The sequence below is a fragment of the Hyaena hyaena genome, unplaced genomic scaffold (genome assembly GCF_003009895.1).
Source record: "Hyaena hyaena isolate Hyena2069 unplaced genomic scaffold, ASM300989v1 scaffold_80, whole genome shotgun sequence".
Classification (NCBI taxonomy): domain Eukaryota; kingdom Metazoa; phylum Chordata; class Mammalia; order Carnivora; family Hyaenidae; genus Hyaena; species Hyaena hyaena.
In genome coordinates, this window is record NW_024080712.1 from 4016082 (window position 1) to 4029865 (window position 13784).

Consider the following 13784-nt stretch of genomic DNA (forward strand, 5'->3'; position numbering starts at 1 on the left):
AGAAATGTCTGCTGAAGAACAAAAACTTTTGCAGATTATCTCCATAGCACACCAGCATATCTAACACCTGTAAATAACCTTATTTGTTCTTTGGGCAGGCATTTACTGAGCACCTACTATATGCCCAATACTGTACACGGTGCTGAAATAGAAGAAATAGTCTTTGTCCTGAAAAAGCATACAGTGTGATAGGGAAATATGCAACTACAGCCACGTACGGATAATACTGTGATGTCGACCCCAACCCCTCCAATTCAGAAATTATCGTACTTTGGGGAAGGACCAAGATAAAGACTGTATTTTTTGAAAGTCTAGAAAACAGGTCTTCTAGGCAAACGAAAAGAGAAAAGGTGAAAGCACTGATCACTCCCATACTTAAAATACAAATGACTTAAACGACCATAAACGCCTCCACTAGCATGATCCAGCAATGAAACCAGAATCCCACTTTAATGACCAGATAAGCTATCAAAACATTTGCCTAAGAAGGGCAAGCCTCTGACTGTACCGTTGCCAGCTGAGTTGAGGGGCTGGGACCTATGGGAAGGAAAAGTGAACACAAAGTCTGAAGGTAAATGGTAATACAATAGAGGCCATGTCCTAGGCCAAGAAGGGGCCAAAAGAGTAGGCATGGCAATGAGACAGTGGCTTCAGTGAGTCAGTATAGTGCAAGGTGCTCTAACAAATAGCCCTCAGTATCTCAGTGGTTTGATAAAATTCAGCTTTATCTGTAACTTCCATATTATCCAAAATTGGTTTATCTTCTTTGGTGACTGTCTCCTCTCCTAGCTAGAGTTCAAGGATCCGGGCTCCTTCTTTCTGTCTTATGAATCTACCATCGTTGCTATGTAGCTTCTAAGGTGTTAAGAACATGAAGGAGAATGTATGGGAGGTTTTTATGGGCTGTGCTGGAGGTGGTGAAAATCACTTTTGCCCACATTCTACTGCTAGACCTCAACACCTGGCCACACCTTATTGCAAGGGAGCCTGGGAAATGGGGTCTAGCTGTGTGCCCAGGAAGAAGAAGAAATGACTTTGGTAATCAGCTAGGCCAGACTGCCATGCTGAGCTAGAGGAAGAGGTCATTCCACTAAAGATCAGGTCCATATGGACGGTGACCCCTTGCTCCCTTACCTTGGTTATCTCTGATGCCTAGTTGAGAATCCCAGGCCTTCTGGGTCATTAGGTGTCCACTGTCCTTTCCTCCATGCCACGCCTCCCACTAGCCTTGCTTTCTCTCACATCCCGCCGTTTTATCTCATCAAAGTGTTTATTACGACCTGATTACATCCTTTCTTACTAATCTGCTCACTTCCTGGCATTCTTTGTACCCGGATGTTAGCTCCACAAGGACAAGGGCCCTGTCCGTCATGTCCACCGCTATATGCCAGTGGCTCGCACAGTGCCTGGCACATGGGAGGGCCTTAATCACTCACTGCTCAATGAACGAAGGAACCAACTGGGCCCTGGGGGTCTTGAATGGCTTCCTGGAGGAGGTGTGACTTGAGCTGGGTACTGAATAGAATGGATCTGGGAAAAAAGAGATCAGGGGAAGAAGGGGTAAATTAAAGGAGACAGAAAAGGCCCCAAGATGTGTAGATTGAACCATTAACAGAGTTGAGCCACATCCGTTCAAGCCACATAGTGAGCTCCTATAACAAACATTGAGGTCAGCATTCTAGGCTGTTGCTTAGCTAGAGGATGTAAAAAACACCCACTAAGTCCCATCTTTATCCTCAAACAGGCCGTGTTGAGCTCCGCTTTGGGGGCAACTAAGATACTTCCTGGTTGTATAGCAAGTCCCTCATCCTAGTCACCAGGGCTTTCCACTGAATGACTTCAGTCTCCCCTTCTGGGATGACCATAGTCTTCCCACATGGAAATCTGCTTCTGTGTGGAGCAGCAGTGTGAGCTAGAAAGTGGGATAGTGAGGCAGAAAGTAGCATGGTGCATTGGAATCAGATGTGCTCCCTTCAAGTCCCGTGTGTAGCCTTTATAAACTCTGGGCCCTTGGGCAAGTTTTTTAACCTCTCTGTGCCTTTTCAGTAAAGCGCGGATAATCAGATGTGCTTCCTGGGTTTATTGTAGGAACCACACGAGATTACCTCTTTCAAAGGCCTAACCCGGCGCCCGGTTCATGGACGTGCTCAGTGGTGGCATCTGCCCCTTGAGTGGCCCCTAACCTGCCCCCCTCTGCTTCAGGCAACTCCTGCTCCAGCCGCGAGGAGCTTCTCCTGGGACCCACATCGACTTTTTCCAACCTTCATACTGCATTGCCTCATGGGAACCGCAAATTTACAAAACCTTTTTACCTCACAATGGAAATTCCATGTGGTTCTCTTCACATGTTTTCCAACCTCGCTGCTGGTCCTGTCCAATCCTGTCAGCCGTCCCCCCACTTCTGCCTCTTACCTGTACCCCCTCCCGGGCCACAGAGCAGTTCTGTTGAACCTGTACGGCGCTCTGTGCCCCTCTCGGCACGTGCTCGATCCCACTTGGGCTTATCCCCTCATCTGTCTGATGTGGCTACTACGTTACAAACTCCCAAGCGCACCAGTGGTTTCTCTTTCTCCTTAAAGTACGTCTACATGGTACCTTGAACTTAATAAGAGGTGACACATTCTCTTTCCCAGCCCCGAGTGTGATTAGACAGGGACTCCGGTGTACTTGGAGGGACGAGGGCTGTGATCGCCGGTGAGCCTCTGAACCGTGCCAGCCAGCTCTGGGGCCCGAGCTTCGTTCTCTAATGTGGCTGCTAGCCTCAGTTGCCTGCTATGACTTTTTTCTCTCTCTTCTCCTCTCACCTCTGACTGCCTCTTTCGTAAATGAACCGGGAGAAGAGAACCAAGACAGAAATTCCTTGAACCTGGGAGGGATCCTCACTTGCTTATTTAAGAGCCATAAAGTTGAGCCATATGAACTTGACAATATCCAATATCATATGGTTCAGCCGAGTTTTGATATTTGGGCTTATTCACAGTCATTCGCAGGTAAAGTGGTCTGATCCCCGTGTGTGGTCCACTCACCCAAAGGCTTGGTAGTGAGATCCCCAGAGACGCTCTGCACAGTGCCTGACGGGTCTGTGCCTTCGGTATGTTCTGTCGGTGCTTACGGAGTTTCTGTCACAGGCCCTGGATTCAAAAATGGCTCGTTCATTTCCCTTTTCCCTGCAGGTGCCAACATATGTGTTTGATCTCTGGGATGCGCGCCAGGACCTCCGGGCTTGAGTTTTCAAGTCTTCTGGAGATCAAAGGCTCTCCTCATCACCGCATGGCTTTCTCTGTGCTGTTATTCACCAAAGCCAGGCCAGCTCGTCCAAGGCCCAGTGGCAGAGTTCCCAAGAGACAAGGGAGGAAGAGAAGGAACTCCCATATTTCTAAATATTGCAGCCCGTGGGGCAGATGAGTGTGAAGGGCAAGAAGGCATGTATGTTTTTTTCTCAGATAAGCTCTAGATTAAAAATGCAGGAACTTTAGATCGATTCAGTTATTTATGAACTAGACCCACCTGAATGGGCTGGCCAGGAGCCTCTCTGTTTCCTTGGGGCGCCTGGGTGGCTCAGTCGGTTAAGCGTCCAACTCTTGATTTCAGCTCAGGTCATGATCTCATGGTTCGTGAGATTGAGCCCCACGTCGGGCTCTGTGCTGACAATGTATGGAGCCTGCTTGGGACTCTCTCTCCTCTCTGTCTGCCCCTCCCCCCACTTGTGCACGCACACACACTCTCTCTCAAAATAAATATTTAAAAAATGCAGAAACTTTAGATAGATTGTTATTTATGAACTAGATCTACCTGAATGGGCTGGCCAGGAGCCTCTCAGATTTTCTTTTTATGCACCCAAAGGAATATACAGGACCTTAACAATCCTTGTATTTGACACCTTCAATCATTGCATGTGACTTTTAAACAAAGTACTCCATTTCCAGTAGAAAATACCCTAAAGACAAAAGAAAAACAGAAAGAAATCCAAAACTGAATTCGGTTGTCTTATTGTAGTCATTTTGAGACTATTCAAATAAGAAATTATGCCACTGTCATTAACAATCAAGATTTTTAGCATAAGTGAGAAGAGATCAATTATAAAATCAAGGCAGTTAAATTAAAACCTGTAATCTTAGATTTGAATTGGAAATAGCGTTTGAACTCATGATTTAGCTTCACCTTCTGAAACTTACATATCCTCTCGCTCCCTGGAAGAAATCTTAGAGTCAGTGACAACCCGGCAAAAATGAATGCCTCTGGCGTGCAGAGTGGGGTCTCTTAAAGCCTGTTCCCTCGGATCGGAGCCAGGACTTTGTGGAGAAAGGGCTGATTCCAGGTCCAGGCAGCAAACAGGCAAGATGAATTTGGGACACCTTATCACACCCGAAACTCTGACAGAGGAGGAGACAGACCTTGACAGGTCCAGCTCAGTGCCACACGGGAGGCAGCACCTTGGGAAGAGTGGGGATGCCTGGTCCCTGCCCCTGTAGAAGGCCACCTCACCCAGGCAGGCCTCTGAGCCACAGCCCTTTCAGCTAACGTTCCTACCAGAATCCAGAGCTGTCTGTCCAGGCTTCCTCATGGCCACACTGAAGGGATTTTGACAACAAATCCATTTTGAGCCATTTTGGCACAGGAGAACTTCAGAAATTAGCCAGCAGCACAATCGAGACATCCCAAGTCTGAAACGCACGTGTTTGTGTGCTGTAAGGGTTACATTCCTGACTCCCCCCAGACTACTGGTACCCTGACCAGTCTCCCTCGCCCTGTCACTTCAGTGCACAGAAGCCTGATTTATAGCTCCCAGGGATTGTGTGTATTGTCATAAGGCTTTCTCTGACCAGGGAGCCTGCTTTTCTGGAAGTACCAGGGAAATACTGCTCTGGTACCTCGGCAGCCCTCAACTGATTGACAGGAAGTGGTACATAAATACCCCAACTCCCTCACCTCTAAAATGTGTGTTCTGCACGGACTCCCAATAGATCCAGCCCTAGTTACTCACCGTGCCTGTGAGGGCCCCCTTTATTGGCTTTCTTCCCTTCCTTTTCTTGCTTCCCCCAACACCCCCTATTGGTAGTGTCCTAGAATTCCCTCCTCAATAAACTTGGACCTGAATCTTTGTCTCAGTGCCTGTCCTGAGGGAAACCAAACTCTTCATTCTCTGAATCTGTCTTCCATGGGCAAAGAGGACATGAGCAGAGCCACTGTCCACGGAGAGTGAGACTCCCTCAGTATCACTGCAGACTCAGCTAGACTAAAGCCAATTAAGTCATAAGAGAACACATCATTTCTGACTCCAGACGCAATATATCATGCATTCAGTGTTCCCCACTCATAACTCATGCCTTGTCTTTTTTAAATTTATTTTGAGGGAGAGAGAGAGAAAATACACACGTGTGAATCCAAGTGAGGTAGGGGCAGGGGGAGAGAGATTGAAAGAGAGAGAGAGAGAGAGAGAGAGAGAGAGAGAGAGAGAGAGAATCCCAAGCAGGCTCCATGATTAGCAGGGAGCCCAACGTGGGGCTTGATCCCATAACCATGAGCTCATGACCTGAGGACCTGAGCCGATACCAAGAGTCAGACGCTTAACCAGCTGAGCCGCCCAGGTACCCCATGCCTTGTCTTTCATAGAGAGCACAGAACTCATTACAAATGTCTATGTTTCTGGAGTGGAAAGGTCCTTGGAGAAGAATTCCTTTTGGCTAGCAGGCTGACGTATTTATAGCTTCTTTGTTGGCCCATTAAAGGGCATTACTTCTCCTCTACCTATGAAGATACTAATTAGCAAATAATAATTCTAAGTAAGTGCAGTAGAGGTGGTATATGGGGTCTTTTGCAAGTATTTTTAAATTTTCCATGGTCACTGATGATTTCCAAATAAATTTTAAGAGCCTAATCTCTACCTAGGAGAGAGATTGATTAGCGTATATAATTGGATGTCATGTGCTAATTACCTTATTGCTTCACAATTTAACCAAGCCAAGGGCATCTGTCCAAGAAGAGAAGAGGCTCCATGAACCATACTGGGAACAGAACCCTTCCCTCTTACATCCAGAGGCTGTGTGCAATGTCTTCTGAAGCAGAAAGGTGATTTTCACAGGCTTTTACTGACCTGTCTCTCCCATTCCAGCTCCACTTTCTTCCCTGGAATGTCACAGATGCCTATGTACATGACATCACATCTGTAGTGTGAGCAGAAATGAAGGGACTTGAAAACACCATATTCATCTAGTGGGCAGAGTGCCTTCTTTCCTCTTCATTTCCCTGCTTGAGTTTAAAGGAAAGAACGCCACCTAATTATGATACTCATGGTCTTCCCTGTAACCAGCCTCACCTGGTTCTTTGCAAATAGTGAAAACAAATTTGTGACATTCACCCTTTTCTAAATCTTGGAAGTACTTCTTTTTCTAATGTTTATTTTTTTATTTTGGGTAGGGGGAGAGAGAGAGAATGAGAGGGTCAGAGAGAGAAGGGGATAGAGAATCTGGAGCAGGCTCTGTGCTGACAGCAGAGAGCCTGACACGGGGCTGGAACTCACGAACCACGAGATCATGGCCTGAGCTGAAGTCGGACGCCTAACCTACTGAGCCACGCAGGTGTCCCCTGGAAGTATTTCTTAACTATCTGTTTGGTTCTCCTGAAAGATCACATTCCTTATTTCTGATCAGTGTTACCTTTCTCCACTGAAACGCGTTTGCAAACCTGTAGAACTGCCTGTATCTCTTTAAGGGGCGTGAGGCTGGTGAAGCAAGTGCTGAGCCAAACTCCCATCCTTCCCTCTCTGTTTTAAGCTCCTGTACGTGTGCCTTGAAAACTGGAACAAATGTGTCACTTGTTGGTGACGGGCTGCTCATTTGCAGTGAGGTTGTTGGAAAGGAAGCACTTTACCACTAAGAACACGATGTCCTCTCTGGCAAAACTAACCTTGGGTTGACCTAATTATTAAATTGAGCTGTTCAGATAGTTTTTGTAGAGCAAACAGTTGAATATCACTAACTGAATATTTTTCACCCTAATACCTCCCCTGTCGCCTTGGTCTCTCCTTGAAACTGGTGCTACCTGAACATGGTCTGCTGACCGGCAGTGTGAGCGTCCCAGAGGGATTTGTTCTTTGCTCGCCTGGCTCAAGTGTTTCTGGAACCCTAAGATACAAATGACTGATTCCTTAGAGAACAGAGGAGAGGTGTTGGGTTTTGCTTTTGTTTCGGAAGTAGAAGCTGGACGGAGGTGTTAGGCGGCAAATACTGACGACGATCCGCCGTCAAGGGAAGTGCATGGGTCGGGACACCCGAGCTTTGGTTTTGCCTCTGCCGAAACTCGGTTCTGTGATCTTGGGCCAAACCTTTGGATCGTGACGTCCTCATCGGTCCATGACAGGGGTGGCCCAAACAGCGGCTCTCGGTGTGTTGACTGCTACCCGCAGTGAGAAACCTATTTTTACCAGCACGCATACATGCGACAGAAGCAACAGCTTCACCAAACAGTCCTCACGGCATGCAGCGCATTTTGGTATTTTCTATCCTACTCTCTTCCGTTTCATTGTTTTAAAAATGCTAGTCTTGACCTGCTGAATGGATTTCACAATCCACTAATAGGTCACGCCCTAGGGTTTGAAAAAGAACACCAAACTCTATAATTTCCGAGGGCCCTTCCAGCGGTAGAATTCAATGACTCTCTTAGATGTCTAAAGGAATTTTCTTAAAACTAAAGCTGAGCTGCGACAGATGGCTACGTGCTTACATTCTGGAGGAAGTGCATGGTGTAGAACATGGCAGCAGAATGACCTGAAGATAAACAAGCAGATTATCAACCGCTTCCGAGAATGTGTAGTGCGGCAGCTCTGGCAGTGACGCGGAGAATTAGGATCTCCAAGTCCTTACGGTGAATGCCGCCCGAGTAAACCAGTAGCAGAGACTGGGGACTTGCGACGTGTCAGAGGCCACAGACCCCCTGACTGTGGGCAGCCTTCTTTCTGGTTTCCAGATTGCAAGCCCCTCCTCCCCCAAAGAGCGATCTCTAGTGGCCTCAGCTGTGTTTACACTTCATTCACCAAGAAGACAGGCAAATAAAGAAAAAAGAAACTTTGAGAGCTCCAAACTTTCCCCTTTTGAACTGTGAGCCCATTCCTGGCTTCTTGGTCTTCTTTTGTGTCCAGTCCAGGAAAGGGAACAGTATTTAGTGAGCAGGGGCGTGGCAAGGACTTTGTCATTTCATTGGCTTCTCAGAACCACTCTAGGAAGGCTCTGGGGTTCCCATTTTGCAGAGGAGGGCACACGGGCCTCAAGAGGTGAGTCCCTTGCTCTGGGTCCACTGCTGCTGTGCAGAACCCCCGTCCTTCCATCCCAGAGCTCAGGGTCCTCCCCGGCGTGAATGCAGAGTCCTTCTGGTGGGTACCGCAGCCTCGCTTATTTTTGCGACTTGCAGAAAATGGGTGTAAGTGGAACAGGATAGGACTCAGAGAGTAGAGAGTCCAAACCCTCATTTGTAGAGATGGGGAAGCAGACTCCTGGGAAGGTTCAGTGACACGTACAAGGGCACAGAACTGCCAGTAAGACTCAGGCCTCTAGTGGTCTTTCCACAGAATGTCAGACACGAAGGCAGCAACAACGGTGACAGCAGTAATTAAACAGTACTCCTAGTATGAAGCCTCATTTTATTTTAGAAGTTGGGGAAATATTTTTAGGGGAAAAATCATTCTAGATCCTTTCAGCGTATAAATACATACACAGACGTGTTCTGTTCTGTGGGTGCTGGAATAGTTCAGGACACTGAAACTTCTCAGAAAGCCTAGATTTTTCTGATGCTGAGGGGTCCATGTTGGATGCTTTGTCCCCAGTGGGAAACAAGGCTGAATCACGTGGCTCTACGGAAAAGAAGTCCAGCAGGGACAGACTGGGAAGCTGGCCTGGTGTCAGGCTGCTCTGGGAGGGGCAGGAGCTCAGTGCTCCCTATCTGGCCCCTCCTCCACACGGCCCAGCAGAGTGGGCTGGGCTGCCAAGGACGGGCGGGCAGGTGGGAATGAATGGTTGCACTTGGAGAAACCCTCCCTCCATAGCTCCCCAGCAGATCTGAGAACTCAGGCAGCAGTAAGAGAGACCCTGAGCTCACCTCGCTGACTGTGGCTGAGGACTGGCTTCAGCATAGCAGGCAAACGGTGACACATCTGCGACACTGACCCTTTCAGACGCTCATTAATATATTAATGTGCCAACACATGCCCTGCCACTGTCTGTCACAGGGCGTCAGAATGGACGGTTTATAGAGAGGTGTGTTCTCAGCAAGAAATCCATGTGATGGGGTGGGCGTGATGGGTGGGAGGCAAGGAAGGGGCGTTAGGTGGATGTGGGTAGTTAGACCTGTAGGCACTCTAAGAACATTTAAAACTCCAAAAGGCAATTCCGTTTCTGAATCCCTTTGCACATCTTTCTGAAACTTTCACCACACACAGCATTCAGACTTTGACGTCAGCTGCCACCTTCCCCTTTTCGATTCTGGAGAGCTCAGGAGAAGGAAGGAGTGGCGCAGGGAAGGGGCCAGCGGCAGGGGTGCAGCCTTGAGGCAGAGAGGCTTGGAAGACAGGCCGGAAGTAAGCGTTTCGCACTCCTCCTTGGGCTTATCAAGCTGTAAGGGAGTGAGGAGTTCGTGAGGCCAGGAAAGGCAGTACTGAATGAGTACCAGCCCTCGCAGGACCAGAGAGGCTGAGGGCAAGGTTCTGCTTCCGCCTCATCTTTAGCCCTTCGCAGCCGTTCCTAAACACAAGCCTCCTCCTGTCAGTTCCTTTCAGATGAGCCCAGTGACCAGATCTGGGCTTTTAGTACATCACTGTGAATCAGGTCTGGACAATTCCATTATATCCGGAGTGTGACAGGGGAATGGACTAAGTTCAGTCTATATAGACTTTTCACTGCCCTGTGGACATTTCCTACAATGGTACTGTCTTTCAGCAGTTTGGTTTTATGGTGTCTGTCTGTATTTCTGGAATATGGCAGATCTACAGGACACTTTCTGGAAGATTCACTCAGTCCTTGGTTACACCTAATCCTATGCATAATGCAAACAGTAGCAATTCGGAATCTTTGATTTTGATTTTGAGAAGCGCTAGATAACTTTTTATGTGGCAGACAGCCTACTCTATACCCGCTCTCAATCAGCCTTAGTTTACGCAAACATTTCCGTATTTATTTGGGAAAGAGCAGCAGCTCGGAAGCCAAACAGACATAGTTTCTAGTCCCAGATCATCCACGGGCCAGGTGTGAGACTTTGGAAATTTACATACTCTCTCTGATTTCTTTTTCCTTATCTGTAAAATGGGAGCAGTACTTTAATCTTTGGGTTGTGCAAAGATCCCGTGAGTGTAATACACCTGATGACCAGCTTGGCATGTAATGGAGCTCTCTGTGAGAGCCCATAGTTTTGGGGAGGAGTAATGAAGCAGCCACGGAACCCTTTTTCTGCTTTAGGGGCTAAAAATGAGACCTAGAGCCCTATTTCCCATTGTAATCCATGCCCTTACCCACCCCTTCTTTGGAGAGCAGTGACAAAGGAAGGGGAGAACAAGTACCCGGCAAGGCGGGCTCTCGGAAAGCAGATGGGATAGCGGGAGGGTGTGTTCATTTTCTCTTACCCCATAACAACGTATTACAAATGTAGCAGCTTAAAACACTATCCATTTGTTATCTTGCAGTTTCCATGGGTCTAGAGTCTGGGCACAGGTCCACTGGGTCCTCTGCTCAGGGTCCCTATTGTCTGCAATCAAGGTTTTAGTTGGGGCTTAGTTCTCATCTGAGACCTCGGGGCCTCTCCCAATCTTAATGGTTGTTGGCAAAATGCATCTCCTTGAACTTGTAGAACCGAAGCCCTCAGCTACTAGAGGCCATCTGCTATCCCTGTCCACCATTACTTGCCACGCAGCCTTCTCTACAGTGTGGCAGTTTGTTTCTTCAAGGGCAACAAGAAAGTTTCTCTGTTGCTGCTTGTCTTTTTTTTTTTTTTAAGGGGTCACCTGATTAGGCTAGGTACACTCAAGAAAATTATCTCCCTTTTGATTAACTCAATGAGGATCTCAAAATCCCCACTGCCATATAATGTAACATAATTCCCAGGTTCCACCTCTACTGGGGGGTGGGGGGTAGGGGCAGCACAGGGTGCATAGACGGGGCACAGGAATTTTGGAGGCTCTCCTAGATTTCCGCCTCCCACAGAGAGACCCCTGATGTATCCAAACAAGCAGAGGAGAAACTTTCTTCTCTTTGTATCATTTTTATGAGGACAAACATTCCTGGGAGTACTCAGCCCGTTAGCTTTCATGGCAGAGCCACGGTGTAACTGTTAAACCGGGTAGAAAAGGGGGCAGGGCACACGGGAAGATGTCAGAAGACTATGAAATGGCAGGGGTGCAATGAGCTTATGAATGAGTGTATTCACCTTTCATTGAACTGTTACTTAGACAAAGGAATTTTTCTTTCTTTTAAGAAGGAAAATGGGAGTTTTCCCTGGAAGAGCTCCATTAGTGCCTGTATGTCTGCCTCCAGTGGACACACAATACTAGTTAATGCTCTGGAACCAAAGGACAAAACTGAAAGCAAAGGGATTAAAGAGTTCTCCTTCCCTTCCCCGTCTAAGAGATAAACACAATTGTGGCAGCTGATGAGTAAAATGTTTACCTGCTAATGCGTGGCAGAAATCCGTTACAGCTTCTCTGCAGATAAAGAGAGAGACTGGATGGGGAGAGGTAGGGATTCCTAGCCCTGAAGGCTGTCGTTGAGAGAGCTGGGTCCCCCCGGGAGCTGTGACATGGCTGCCTGTGCTGGAACGCGTGCTAGTCTTTGCATCTGTGGACCCACGGCCCTGAGCAGCAGGCACGGTTCTGCAGCCCAGGAACTTGGCACTGCCTTGCCCAATAGGGCACAGCGAGAATGTGTTTATGGCATCAGCCAGCCAGAGGGTACCCGAAAAATGCTTTTTCTCAAATAACTTTGTATTTAATATTCAGTAACGAAGAAAGAGAACTTTACTTTGTGATTGCCAACTTATGCTTTAATTTGGAATTACCTGTGCAGAAAGGTGGGGACGGAGGAGTGGAGACGATGACCTTTCTGGTGTTAGAGCCTCTAGAAGCCCGAATCTTAGACTATCCCTCAGGAATGGCAGAATAGTAAAACACAGGAGTCAGCCAGGGGTCTCTTCTCCCAGCCTCCTGCCTCCAGGCAGAATTACATCGAAACCATTTTCCCACAGAACCAGAGAACCTACGCTCCAGGAAAGCGAGGATTCTTGTGGGTTTTGTCCCATGCTGTACCCCAGCACCCAGCACTGTGCCTGGGACATGAGAGCTATTTGGAAGACATCCCAGGCCTGGATAGAGGCTTTCATTTTCAGTAGTCTCTTGCCTCCCACTGTGTCGCCCATCTCCCTTCACTCATAAGGTCCCAAGGCATCATTACATAACATTTTGTGTTTCTCACATACGCCTCTTGAAAAACCTTAATCTGAGGCACTTTTCAAATACAGAGATTACTAGGCCTCTGTTGGACATTCTGGTTCGGGATGCCTAGGCTGGAGCCCAGTCATTTGTGTTTCTGACAAGCACTTCTGATGAGCCTTTTCTTCAGCCGAACACTGAAATAAGTAGCAGGAGCTCAGCTCTTCCCCATGCTGAAATTAAGGAGCCATGGTGACTTGACCAAGGTTTCTGAGGGGCTATCGAAAGTTAACATCCTGAGCTTCCGGTCAGTGGTGCTGTGGGAATGAGGGGCTACAGAAGCCTCTGATCTATCCCCAAGTCACCTGCACCCAGCCTTAATCCTGGCTCCTAGCTTCCTGAAGAGATGGGCCTGGGAGAGGAGGCGCTCGGGAGTCCCTCTCTTCCTAGAATGCCCATGGAACTTCTTGGCCTCTTCTTTCCTCCAGGCAAGCTCTCTGTCCAGTCCCTTCCAGCTGTCACGAGCACATGAATTCCCACCTACCTCTGTTAAGTCTGGTAATGACCTCTGCCCTCTTAGATGGCAGTTGACCTCTGCATGCAGGCAGGGGCTGACTTTTTAGGCAATCTTGGTCACTGAACCAGAGGATTCATCTGAGGGTGGCTAAATAAAGCCTCTGTCTCAGCACTTCCCCAGCTTGACACAGGAGAGACGTGAGGCCGTGATCTAGATGTGACCTGCCCTTTCCACCCCAAGGCCTCCCATACCTCACGTGAGGCCTGAAGAGGCTGGTTTCTCCTTCAGTGATTCCTCCCAGGTTTTCTCGTCCCCAGGACTCTGTGACCCCTGACTGGTTCACCAAGCACTTAGAGTTTACAAGAAAAGGGTTGAAGTTATAGAGTAACTCCAGAAAGAAAAACTGCTGCCTTTATGCTTGGCCCCATAGAACTTTGCCCTAGGAACACTCTCCCCTACCCAGGAAGATAATCCTGGGATCTCTAACCCTTGGGCCCGAATTTCTTCTTGGAGATTAAACACCAAGGAAGAAAACAATCTTGGTCAAAGGGAGTAAGCTGCTCTGTAGTTGAAGATGAGGCAATACAATAGAGTATTTGCTTATTGGTTGTCCAAAAGAATAGCTACATATAGCTATTTAAACTTACATTAAAAAAAAATAAAGTGTTTAATAGCCAGTGTGCCTAGTGGCTACCACATTGGATGGCACAGCTCATAGGGCATTTCATCATCACAGAAATTTCTGTTGGATGGCACTGTTTGAGAGGTATGCCATTGTCCCTTTGACCCCGTCCATGTGATGTTTCTTTAGCATCTTTGGAAATATGTCTTTGTTTCTATTGGCAGTCCTTGTGGTTGTGATGC

The 13784-nt window shown here is 47.8% G+C and overlaps 1 protein-coding gene across 2 annotated transcripts in view; it reads left to right on the top strand.

Annotated features, from left to right (window-relative positions):
- Window positions 1-13784, top strand: part of NHS (NHS actin remodeling regulator) — a 345744-nt gene that overhangs the window by 281292 nt on the left and 50668 nt on the right. The gene's annotated exons all lie outside the window — the stretch shown is intronic.